This window comes from Mus pahari, chromosome 7, assembly GCF_900095145.1.
Source record: "Mus pahari chromosome 7, PAHARI_EIJ_v1.1, whole genome shotgun sequence".
In the NCBI taxonomy this organism is placed as follows: Eukaryota; Metazoa; Chordata; class Mammalia; order Rodentia; family Muridae; genus Mus; species Mus pahari.
The window spans coordinates 12,493,841-12,507,898 of NC_034596.1; positions in this window are offsets into that span (position 1 = coordinate 12,493,841).

A 14,058-nucleotide genomic window follows, 5' to 3' on the forward strand; every position below is an offset into this window, starting at 1 on the left:
TTACCTCACTAAGGATGATATCCTCCATTTGCCCAAGAATTTCATAAATTCATTGTTTTTAATAGCTGAGTAGTACTCCATTGTGTAAATGTACCACAGTTTGTAATCTTAACTCAGCTCCCAAACTCATGATTCTTCCCCTGATCTCGAAGCTGTTTTACTACCACCACCAGCTTGCTCTCCGAGCTAGTCCTGGTCACTGTTGCTTTCCTTTGTACTGTGCCAGCTTTCACTTGCCACCAGCATTTATTACTTGCTTGGCTCCAGGGAGCCTTCTAGCTCATCTCGTTCTCATTCTTGTTGTGCAGCATCTCTTTTATTTTCACTGGTCACCACATTGATTTTTCTCTATGCTGTTCAGTCCTTGTCTTTCCCTTCTGAGAACTTCTAGTGTTGATCAGTGAGCCTGGAGTGGAATCTCGATTTCTCTCAAGTGGATTAAAAGGCCCACAGAGTCTGAACCTACTGTTTGTCTCTTTAGCCTCCTCACATTTCCCAGATGTTTAACTGTGAGAAATAGACACTTCCCTATTTTCCTTTTCCCTTTCTGGGGCACTGATGCTTTGACTTTTGTATGTAGCAGCTTTGTGTGTGTGTGTGTGTGTGTGTGTGTGTGTGTGTGTGTGTGTGATGCTGACAAACATGTAAACATATATGCCTTGTGCTTGGGCAAAGGTCATGGGAGCGGGAGCACGCCAAATTTCTCATTATATTGCTTTGCACTCAGTCCCCTTGATAGAAAGTTTTTCTCCCTAAGTCTTGAGCTAGATTGGTAGCCTGCAAGTTCTCTTGATCCCTCTGCCCTCACACCACACATCATTAATGTTATAGATGTGTGCACAACCATACCTGACTTTTTATGAAGGTGCTGCAAATTCAGATTCAGGCCCTCAGGCTTATGTGGCAAATGTTCTTACATACCGAGTCATCTCTTCTCTTGTCGGACTGTTCTCCTCAACTGCATCATCTCTCATTTTCCTTTCACAACAAAACTTTTTCTGCTCACTAAATCAAGGCGTCTTCTCTCATCACTTGCCATCAGATCACACTGACTTATTTCTTTCTGTGTACACATTGCCTTCTACATATAACTCTTTCTACATATCTCAGAGATAATACTTTAATGCCACCTCTTTCTAATATTGTTAAAATATTCCTAAGTACTTTTAATTTATGGACTTGGAATGTGTCTCAGTTTTTATTATGCTTGCCGGCATGAAAAAAAAAAGCCACAGATGCAACCCCAACATGACATAAAACCAGGTATGGTGGCAGATACCTGCAACCCCACCACTCAGGAGATAGAGGTAAGAGAACCGGGAAATTCAAGGTCATCCTTGATCGCATAGCACATTTTGAGGCCAATCCAGGCTATATGAGACCCTCGTTCACAAATAAAACCAACTAATAAATCAACAAACCAATCAACCATCAAAAAAATACCAGACAAACAGGACTTATTTACTGGGTTACCCATTATTTCAGGTAACTCTTGAGCAAACCAAGAAACTTTTCCTCATACTAGTGAATGTATACTCAATAAGCAATGGATATGTAAATGGGTGATTGGCTGTAGCAAAAGATCACTGAGAACATATTAAAGACTTCATTATGTAATCTATAATTTTCTGTTTCTGAAATATCGAGCCAGTATTTTTTTCTCTTTAAAAAAAATCACCTTCAATTTTGTCCCCCAAGAATACTTAATATGTGATTAACTCTCATAAGAGCACACACTGCACAGTTGTTAAGCCAGGCACCATGCTGAATTCTAGGACTCTAGATCTTAGTCATACTATACAATGAACTCCCCCCCACACAAGAGCACTCCCTCATTTGTCCCTCATCTAGCCCCTGGCAAACATACCTCTTCCCTGTCTCTGTACATTCAACTACCTCAGATGACCCAAACTCTGAGTTTGTATGGCTTAATAAACGGAATCATGTGGGATTTGTTCCTTAGTGTCTGCCTTGCTTCCTGAGTGTAACAACCTTCAGCTTCATCCATGCTGCTTATGGCAGGATTTCTTTCTTTTTAATGGCTGCATAATATTCTCTTGGGTGTACATACATTTCTTCTATCCACTCATCCACTGCCAGCCATTTAATTTAGGTTGTTTCTATGTCCCAAAGAATTGGAATGTAGATTTCAAATTGAAATCAACTTAATGTAATAGTGATGCTTTACTGAAAATAAATCACAAATCAAAAAGAAGACATTCACTAATATGAGGAAGAGTTTCTTGGTTTGCTTGTTTGATGTGGGGTCTTGCTTTGCAGTCTGGTCTAGAGCCTGTTATAAAGTCATTCTCTGTGTAGCCTAGGCTACCATCAAACCCATAGTCTGCCTGCTTCCTTATTTTGGGTGCTGAGGTACGTTGTAGATGTTTCTGAATTCATAGCACTGTCCTGTTCTTGATTTATGATGATTTAACCCTTTTAAGGGTTGTCTGTCTCTGAACTTCTGTGTGTCCTAGTGCGTCATGCTGAGATTTATGTATTTGGAGTGAGAATGATATGCTAGAGACACACCCACCACTAAGCCTTTTATCCCTAAGCATACTTAATTACATCGTACTCCCAGAGGCAGTGTGAACTAAGGGTCCTGTGCTGCGGGCTTGTATAAAGGGCATGTCTGACTGATTTTCAGGGTGGGCTTACAGTAAGTGGGAATGTTTTGTATAAAAGAATTGAAAGGAAATGTCTCTAGACTAACCTAGCATTCTGGGGCTCTTTGAAACTAGAAAGTGAGAGTAGGATCCAATGATAAGACTTAACACTCCAAGAAGAGTCTAGCCAGAGGGTGATGGAGCCCCTTCAAGGACATGGTGCAGCACCTTCAGGGCTCTTCTAAAACACTGGAAATCATGTACATAATCTTTGAATTCAAGTCCTTGATATGTTGGTGAGGGCAAAGTTCTTCATAAAGATGTTGAAGAAGGGGCAGAGAGTTGTTTGAAGATGACAGATGAATGGGAAGTCTCTGGATTCTTTCTCATGTATGAACTGGAGATGAGGTTTTTTTTTTTTTTAGTATCATATTTATGTATGCTATCTTCGACATTGACCACAAAAACACTGTGTTCACAAATTCTAACTTACCTATATATATGTATACACTTATTATCCTATGAAAGTCAGTTTATTTAGAATCACTGTTAACTATATAACTAATCATGAGTTTTAAACTATTAAAAAAAAACCAAGTGCCAATTAAAAAGTACGTTAAAAGTACAAAATTCTAAAATGTTACCTTTGCATAGTGATAATGTCTCATGGTCATATAAGACATTTCTAGTCTTTCAAGACATTGAGTGCTGGGGAGGGTCAAGGCAGGTTAGGAGTTCTGAAACATAAGCTTCGTTCTTTTCATGGTATATCCGAAGTGTCCCTCCCATTAATATTCAGCTGTGTGAAACATACATTTCTTAGCTCACAGGTTTTGAGGATATTTTAACAGTAAGTAGTTGCAAAGCCTTCTTGAATTCAAATCTGCTGGATCCCTGAATCTTCTTTTCACTTAAACCTTTCAGCAGTTCCTGGCCACTGAAATTTCTCCAGCTTTGAGAAAATGACTTTCTCTGCCTGGAACACCCCAGCACTTCCCCCCCCCCCCGTCCACATAACAAATGCCTATTTCATAATCTAATTTGTTACTTGTGCAGAGTCTCATTACATTCTCTGATTTGACTAGTTACGTTGTTTGCCTGAATTCCCATTAAATTCCAATTGTCCCATGATCACACTTTTTACAGGATTTTAATTTCTGTTTTAAGATTACCAAGACATTATGTAATATAAGGAACATTTTCTTTTGACTCCTAAATTCTCAGTACCCTGAAAAGCTCTGTATGACGTAAACCTCAGTAAATGCTTGTTTTGTGACGTGGACACCATAGCTGGACCCAGAGATATATTGCTAAGGTTGTCTACTTGCTGAATTTCTGGATGGTTTGCATTGAGTTAATGATCTTAACATAGAACCCAGAACATAGGAAAGCACTGGCATGAGAAGTGCATCTGCAGGTAGCCAGAGATCCTTTGTGTGGCTTGCTCTAGGAGTAAGTAAGTGACCTAGGCAGAGGAGTCAAGAACCAACACTATAGGAGATTCCAGGCATCTGTTACTCCCACAAGTACCTACCTTTTCCCAATAGGCACAAACATGCTGAGTTTTCTGTCTGTGAACTGAAGTATTCTGTGGGGTTATGTGAACTTAAGAACATAGCAAGGACACAACAAAGAAAACAGCCAACTTCATCTCTGCAACTTAACCTTAGGCAGCACAAGTTGATTCTTGCCTGCTTACCTATTCTTCCCCTTAATCACTGCTCAGCGATGGGGGTTAGAAATAGTTCCTTAAAAGAGTCCCACCTTTTAGAGGATCAATCAAATCCCACTGCCGCCAAGTGTCCCTCTTATCCCTATAGTTCCCCCTGTTCTTTTTCTTTCTGAAATTCTGCTGGTGCCTGATGTTCTAGGTCTGACAGAGGTTCTATTCGGTTATGGCTTGTACATGCCATGGGAGACTTGTAGGCAGTCAGATTTTGGTTCAGCAGGGCTAGATGAAGTCTAGAAGAGTGAATTTCTAAAACTCCCTGGCAGTTTCATCCTGGCTATACCAAGAACCTCACTTGAATATCAATGATATAGACTTGGGCTTTGAGTATTTTTCTTAGCTATCCCTTCTTTGCTTTGTGTCTTGTCTGACTAATTACTAGGTTCCTTCTATATTTTATACTTAGGATGGTGGTTTGCAAAGTATGACTCCCATAGACTTATGTGTTTGAATGCTTGGTGATAAGGAATGGCACTGCTAGAAGGTGTGGCCTTGTTTGAGCAAGTGTGTCAGTGTGGATGTGAACTTTGAAGTCTCCTATGCTCAAGCTATGTCTAGTAACAGTCTTCTTCAGCTGCCTGTGAATCAAGATGTTTAACTCTTGGCTCCTCCAAAACCATGTCTGCCTGTATACTGCCATTTTTCCTGCTATGATGACAGTAGACTGAACTTCTAAAACTGTAAGCCAACCCCAATGAAATGTTTTCTTTTAAAGAGTTGCTTTGGGTCCAAGGTGGGATCCAGTTCAAGTGGAGGCCCCAAGGCCTGACACTCTTACTGAGGCTATGGAGTGCTCACAAAAAGGGACCTATCATGACTGTCCCCTGAAAGACCCAACAAGCAGTTGTAAGAGTCAGATGCAGATATTTGCACCCAATCAGTGGGCAGAAGCTGCTGATTGAATTAGGGAAAAGCCAGAAGAAGCTGTGGAGGAGGGCGACCCTGTAGGAGGACCAGCAGTCTCAATTAATCTGGACCCCCAAGATCTCTCAAACACTGGACCACCAACCAGGCAGCATACACCAGCTGATATAAGGCTCCCAACACATGTTCAGCAGAGGACTGCTGAGTCTGGGTTTAGTCAGAGAAGATGCACCTAACCTTCAAGAGAATGGAGGCCCCAGAGAGTTTAGATATCTGATGGGGTAGGGGGTGGGGTGTGTGGATATCCTTGTGGAGACAGCGGAGCATGAAGGAGGTATGGGATGTGGAACAGTCAGAGGGTGGACCAGGAAGGGAATAAAATCTGGAGTTTAAAACAAACAAACAAACAAATAAAGAGTTGCTTTGGTCACAGTGTCTCCTAACAACAATAAAACCCTAAGTCAGTATTGTCATGTACAGACATTGTCATTAAAATATAAACTCTTAACCACTTCATTCACATTGGACTTGAACTTTCCTACATTTGTATTTATGTTTAGATTTACGGTTTTTCCTTTAGGCTTCAATCAGTTATAATTTCTTGAATATGGAGAAGTCACATAAACAGAAACAAATCAACTATGGCTCTACATTTTTTTCAGTAAATATAAGAGGTAGAAAGATTTCACAGCTCAGTGGTTCACTTTAGCCACACAGGGCATGGGGTTGATTGAACCCCATGAGTGTGGGATGAGAGGTTGTCTGCAAAGTGCCTAACTGGCACCAAAGTTGTCTCCATTGGATCTGGACAATGCCTGGTCCTCCTCACCTGGCATTTGGTGGCCTAGCAACCTGGGAGTTCTACTCTGGAGTTCAAGTTCAAGGCAGGATGGGATGATTGTCAGGGAACAATGCCTATGAGAGTTTGGTTTTCTTCCTCCATGGTTTTCAACTTGAAACTTTGCTTAAACAATTTCACGGTATGTTGGTGAATGTTGACTTTTTTATTTTTAAATTTTATTTAAAACAATACTTTGAACTTCCCATTTTATACTAGGAGGAAAGATGGTTGATATGGTAACTGAACTTAAGGGAATATCATGTGCTTCATAGAATGACTAAAAGAGAGAAATCTACTTTATTTTTTAGTGCCTGTGATTTTACCACTGAAGCCCTGAGTTTTTTCATCTTCCTTTTCTCTTATTTCATTTTGCCCTTATTTATTTAATTATTTATTTATATATGATTTTGTGTGTGTGTGTGTGTGTGTGTGTGTGTGTGTTAGATGTACACATGTATGTAGGTGGCCATAGAGTACAGACGACATTGGATCACCTGGAACTAGAGTTACAGTTAGTGGTAAGCCAACCAACATGGGTGCTAGGAAGCAAACTCAGGTTCTCTATAGGAACAGCAGGTGTGATTAATCCCTGAGTTATCTCTCCATCCTCTTGGTTTCCTCCTAACTTCAGAAGAGAGAGGAATCAGAAAAGTTTAAACCCTGAGCGAGTTGTAGTGGAGTATGAGAAAGTCCATGGGCTTGCTCCTATCAGAGCATGAAACATGTCAGAGTTGTAAGCCCAGCCTCTGGAATACCTTACTGTGCAATCTTCATAAAAAGTCACTTTTGATTGTACCCCAGTGCTGTTTGCTCCTTATAAATATAGTAGGTTGGACTAAATGACCCATGAACTCCTTTCCTACTCTTAAAGAAAGAAAAAGAAAAAGCCATCTCCGATTCTTAATTTAGTTACAAGAGTCAAGGGAATGAAAAGTCCAGTCAAGTAAAACAACTTCTTCATAAGTTTCACAAATGAATAGTGTGAATGAGATCAGAGATAGGGACGTTTAAAATGCTTGAGAGCACACTTTCCAGCAATTGGAAGCAATTGAAGAGCATAGATTTAGGTACAAGAAATTGATTGGCTAATTGCGGGCCATTCTTAACTACTCATTAATGCGTATTGGAGAACACACTATGCTTAAATTAGTAGATATTTGACAGGACTAAAAGTATGTTCTGCCAAAAAAAATTATCTGCAATGTATGCTTCTTTTGCTAATTCAGCTGTGACAGAGCAGTCACACACACAAGTTGAAGGCTCTGGTGCCAAAGCTTAACTGTAAGTTTAAGTGCAGGCTCTGTTGCTATGTGGAGCATTGTTCAGTCATTCAGCACCTACTTAGATGACACCTCATTAGTGCCCCCTCAGAGGGAAGTCATGGGGACTTTGTAAAAAGTTGAATTTGTGAAGTTGTTTAATGCATGGTGGGTGTTCAGTGGATGTTGCATTAATATGCAGACCTCACTTTGATGATTTAAATGTGATCGATATATAATCTTACATCTAGCTACACACTCATTTTCCTAATAAGATTTGATTTTAGAATGTTATTTGTCTGTTCAATTTGCTCATCTTGGTGGATTTTTCTTTTCTCTTTTTTTATCATTTTCTTTATTTACATTTCAAATGTTATCCCCTTTCCTGGTTTCCCCTCCAACACCCTATCCCATCCCTCTTCCACTGCTCACCAACCCACCCACTCCTATTTCTCTGTCCTGGCATTCCCCTAAGAATTTTTTTTTCACTGAGAAGATATGTGGTAGAAAAAAAGTGGGCAGAGTCAAGATCAAGGTTTGCTAAAGCCTCAAGGAATTTTATTATTCTATTTTTACCAAAAAATATACATAATATACCTAATGAATGTATACTACCCCCCCGTGTGTGTGTGTGTGTGTGTGTGTGTGTGTGTGTGTGTTAAAGGAAGTTGTTCCCTGTTCTCTTTAACTCCCAATAAGAACCGTAACCCCCAAACCCCAGTACCATGCATAAGACATTTCCTTTTGAATGATTGTTCAGAGTAGTCCAAGTGACTATTGATATTGTCCTGGATTTGTATTCAGAGATTGAAGATACGTACCTTTTGCTGAAGTCATCATATATATAGGACACAGGTATTAGATTATTCATGCTGGCTCTTAGAGAAAGAATCCTTTCTGTGGTCCAGCTTCCTTAGTTCCATAAAATGCTATGAAAGCTGCCAAGGAAGGGATAAATCAACTGTCCTACTCATCAGTGGCATCTATTACCCACAGCAAAACCCAACAGGGCAAAAGGACCATAAGGTGTAAGATGTGTTACTCATATGCTAGTGGTAACCAAAGACCCATTCAACAGGAGGGAAATAGTCCTTGGAACTAGAAACCTAGCCAATTTCTTGGGGCTAATGAGGTTACGAATCTTAGAAAAAAATTCCACAAATGCTACTTTGCTAGACTAGCATACTTCCTTACTACATTCTAAATCTTATTCTTATATCCATAGTTAAGTGCAGTTACCACCCCTTACCAAAGAAGATTCTCTTTGTAGCAAATAGAGACCTTCAAGACAACAATCACTGTGCATAGATCAGGGGATAATGGGGAGTCCATCCCAGTGAATACATCTACACTGAAGCTCCTGCTTCTATGTCTCAGGGAACAGTACAGAAGAAGAAGCAGAAAGACTGCACAAACCAGAACACCAGGAGGTCTACTATGAAATGAGTTCCCATAGAAATGGCTGCACAAACAAGAACATTGGTAACATAGACATGATAAAGTGGAAGGAAGAAAACATTCTAGAGTCTACCTTAAGACAAATGACTATAGGCAACTAATGACTTCAGAGTGAGTGAGGATTATTCTATCTCTGGGATGATCTACCTAACTAATACAAAGGGGGTAAGTTCAGAAACTGTATATATTCACCAACAAAAATGAACCCAGCAGGTTGGATTTATGTTTATTCATACACACACACACACACACACACACATATATATATATATATATATATATATATATATATATATATATATATATATGATCTCTCAAGACCATGAATTCCCAGTTAGTCAAATCTAATGTACTCCACTTACCATTTAATTCATGCTTTAAAATATCATGATAAACATGATTCATGAAAAGTGATACTTATGTCTCTGTCCAATCTTCTTTTTCATACACATACATATATGTATATGTATATGTATATATATGTATATGTATATGTATATGTATATGTATATATATATGTATATATAACTTATCTGGAAAATATTGTGTCTATGCAAGTTTCAAGGCCAATATCTCTGCTATATCTTAGATCCCTACCTAGGTACGTCCAGGAAGGATTAAGAGTATCCCATGCCATGGATCTTCCCCATCCTCTTCCACTACAATTCCATGAGTTTAGAACTCTAGGATGTTTATGACATAATTGAAAAACGGATTTTCCTAGTAATCTATGACTGAGGTAATTTCCAGGCAGAATAGAAAATTGGTACTTTCACCAGTTTTATTACTATTAGCTATGTCAGTAGTAAAGTCAAACAAAAGTAGACTCTTATGTTCCTACTTCACCCTCATCTCTCCACACTCCCAATATATCTCCCAGGTTCATGACCCTTTTTGATTACTGCAGGAGTCACTTAGAGCTACCCATATATGCAGTACAACATGAGGTCATCCATTAGAACAGCTTGCAAGAGACCACTCCCTCCCCAAGAAATGTTACTCTTCCTCCCTCAGCAGCCACAGGTTGCTAATTGCTCCTCAGTTAGGGAGTGTGGCATAAAGATGTCTCCCCTTTTTATGTTGTAGTTTTTCATTGGTTTAATATTGTGAAGATCTTGTGAAAGTTATTAGTGTTGCCTTACTCTGATTGACACATGGTTAATTTTTTTCTTCTATTTAAATGAGACTAATACTACCTAACTAGCTTATATATATATATATATATATATATATATATATATATATATATATATATATACACACCTTCAGGTCTGATAGTAAAGACTTTGACACATTTACTGTAGGACAACCTTTTAACATTTTTAAGTTCTCTTATAGATTTTTAAGCAAGAGAAGAGTGCAGTTTTGCTCAAATTCCACCACTAATTGCTGTACATTAATTAGATAAAGTTCCTGTTGTTGGCTGTGCTGTTATAGAATATTTTCCCAGTGGAGGGATGTGTGGAGAAGGACCTGGCCATAATCAAGTCTGGGTTCTGAGCCAGAGAACAGAGAAAAGAATTTGAAATTCAATAAAGTTGGGTATGGAAGTAGGCCAGGGTAAGTATTCCCAAGCTTAGAGAAATAATGCACAAGAATACCAGGGGGAAGAGGTGTATATCAGGACCAAATGGTAAAAGGTTAAAGTAAGGTCCCATCTCCATCAGCATCCCTAGTTATACAGTGCCAAGTGTGCATTAAAACCCTCACACATGAAAATAACTAGGGCCCTTGACTGTCACAGGTGTCTTTCTGACTACCAACCCACAAGCCCAATTAGACAGCCCCAGTTGTGCCTAACAACACATATATATCCCAGATCCAACAAATATGCTTATGGAGATGAAGTGGCCTGTCTACTCTGTCCCTGGGGCACATCTGTAAGAGAGTCATGGACACCGTTCGAATGAGTGATGCTGAGGCTACATCTTCGGTAAGCAGTTGCCTCTGTCTGCTGTTTCATCCAAAGAGAGAATGCAGGTTGGTGTTTTATTGTGGTCTTCTGTGTCTTTTCTTGTTAGAAGTTCCTGATGAGTTCTTCCTGCTGAGACTTCTACAAGACAATAAATAGGAAACTAGTCTAACATTATGATCTGATTAATTATACTTACTGTATTATGAATATTAAAGAATACTATGTATACCATATGGCTATTCATGGTGGTGGTGCTGTGGCATAGGAAGTGATGGGAAGAATCCACCTCCAGCTTCTGTTCAGATTTTCTGCTTTTTTTATGTAATTGAAGTCTTTGGAATTTCTTCACTTCTGCATCTTACATTTTTCCATGGTTCAAAGCATCACTAGTTCCTAATTCACACACTGACCCCTTCATACTTATTTGGAAGATGCTGTAAACAGGATTTCATGATTCACATTAATATTTTCTGACAAAAGAACAAAGTAGAAATCTTAGAATGTTTTGCAGATATGCCAGCTATAAATTCACTGTCTTGGGCTGTTTGGTTTGGGAGAGTTCTATAGGGTAATGAGGGTATGAAAAGAGAAAGTAACTGTGATGTGGGATCATTCTAGAAGCATCATTCATTTATCCATTCATCCATCCATCCATCCATCCATCCATCCATCCATCCATCCATCCATCCATCCATCTATAAGTATGTTGAAGCATTTAGCATCTGTTAGTTATCCTGGTTGCCACAGAAATAACAGCAATCACTCTTGAGGAGTGTATGGCCAAGTGGTAAGGAAGATGCAAATTCCAGACAGTGACAGCCAGTTTGCTGCTCAGGCTCTGCTGCTCTGTCCATAGTGGTGTGATAAGTCTGTGATAGAAACCAATGGATCCTGGGTAGGGAAGCTAGGTAGGTCCAACCGGTACTAAGTGACCACAGGTAGGGGTGAGTGCAGGGAGAACAGACTTTCAGGAGGCAGCTTCAGTGAGTAAGCTCATTTTAGGGAGACAAAGGCTTTTTAAACCTTTGGGGGTGAGTAGGGGTTATCAAGGTGAATGTATATTATTGGCCAGGGCCAGGGTATTGGGGAATGCCTAATTTGCATAAGGAGGAATTCCAGCTGCTGTCGGACATAACTTTTTAAGGAGAGAGGGAGTTTAACCTGGCTACTGGGATACCTGACCTCCTCCAGTGGGGCAAAGGTCTGGGGCACAGGGCTATGTGTGCACCAGGATGCACAGGCCCAGCACAAAGGGTGAAGCCTGTGAGGATGGGAGAAGCCTAAAGGGATGGCATAGGCCACAGGCTGCTTAGAGTAGGCTCTGACCCAGAGACAACAGCAGCTTTTCTACATGTAAAAGGAATAAGTAAGTCATTTCCACAACATATATAGGTATCAGCACCCTGGAAAGAGATGTAACCCAAGTTCATAGAAATACCAAAATGCCTGAATTCCTTGTTATAAGGGGATAGACATGTCATGAGGTCTCATTTTTGAATGTCACATCTGAGTATCCTCCACATCTGACCTTGCTTCTACAGGGCTTGTCGTTCACTATTAGCTGCTTTGCAGATGTTTGGTACAAGGTATGTCCTTTGTGAGATGAGATACACTTTCACATAGTAGAGATGATCATCGCAGAATAGTCTAATGATTGAGTAGCTTTAATGAAGACTTTATTTTCAGGGGTGTGTGTATGTGTGTGTGTGTGTCTTCTGGGGAAAGTGGATGCCAACAAGAGCTACAAGTAGAAGGCCTGAAATTAAATTAAATTCTGTCTGTTCTGCCAATTAACCTAACTCTGATGCTCTACCCTGAACATCAGCTTCTTCAGAATGTGTGACTAAGAGAAGTAACTCAGAGTTATTGGAGGACCTACGTGAGATGGAAGATGCTGACACAAGTCTGAGCAACTGGGATGTTCTAATGGTGGCTGCTATTATTACAGGATGCTCACCCTGCACTCCCATACACCTTCACATGTACAAAGGCTGTTTGCAGATCAGTTTCAGTTTCTGGGAGGCAAGTAACTTACAGATCTTTCTGAAGGAGGGTGAGAAGACAGCTCACTGGGCATCGAGTAGGAGGTGATTCTAAGAGAACCCGTGCTTCCACGGAGGTGATGGACAGGGATGAGTGTACTCAGAGATAAATCTGACCAAACAGATGGAGCAGAGGCAAATGAGGAGGATGAGTGGAGGTGTGTCGTAACAGGGCGGCAGAGTACTGACAGCCGGGACAGAAAGGCTTTGTGGGTGGAAGGGATGGTGCCATTATGGGTTTAGAGATGCTGACAGCAGGAGGGAGTCCAGAGGAGTATGAATATTCACTCATTCATCCTATCAGGGATAGAAATTAAGGCAGGTAATAAGCCCCTTGCCAAACCACAGTCTGCTGCAGAGCCAAGACTCCAGCTTTAGAATGCTAACTTCCATTTTGACTTCTCACTGTTTTATAACATGCGAGTCCACAATCTGTCTTGACCATCGTGCCTTTAGAGAATAAATTTACCGCAGGAATATGGAATATGTGTTTTTTCTCTCCTTTTGAAATTTATTGTTCATTAATTTTATTCTTCTATACTTTCTCGCAGTTCTAGCACATTCTGCCTTGGCTCACTTCTTCCCCTCTTATCTCCCCCTCACTCTTGTTTTCCCCAACCCTCCTCTCCACAGGACCCTTCCCACATTCCTGCATTTAATTTTGTTTTGTGACCACCTGGTTTTAACTGGAGTCTTCTATGTAGCCACAGGGTTAAAAACATTTGCAGGAGCCTGGTGGGCTTACCATTTTGTGCACAACTGAAGCAATGAGTATCCATCAGTTACCAATAGTTTAGCAGTGGTGGATAGGACTGCATGAGCCCCCTTTAAATCGGTGATCAATTATTTACAGGCTTACTTTTATGATGAAGATGCATCATAGGCAGCCCCAGCTGCTGAGAGACTATGGTTGCACTGGCTATATGAATCGGTTTGACTCACCCCTTCAATATGGACTAGTAGTATCAACCTTCATCTCCTTTTTTTTTTTCAATTTTTATTAGGTATTTACTTCATTTATATTTCAAATGCAATTCCGAAAGTCCCCTATACCCTCCCCCCCAGTGCTGCCCTACCCACCCACTCCACCTACTTGGCCCTAGTGTTCCCCTGTACTGGGGCACATAAAGTTTGCAAGACCAAGGGGCCTCTCTTCCCAATGATGACTGACTAGGCCATCTTCTGCTACATATGCAGCTAGAGACATGAGCTCTGGGGGGTGCTGGTTAGATCATATTGTTGTTCCACCTATAGGGTTGCAGACCCCTTCATCTCCTTGGGTACTTTCTCTAGCTCCTCTCTTGGGGGGCCCTGTGTTCCATCCAATAGCTGACTGTGAGC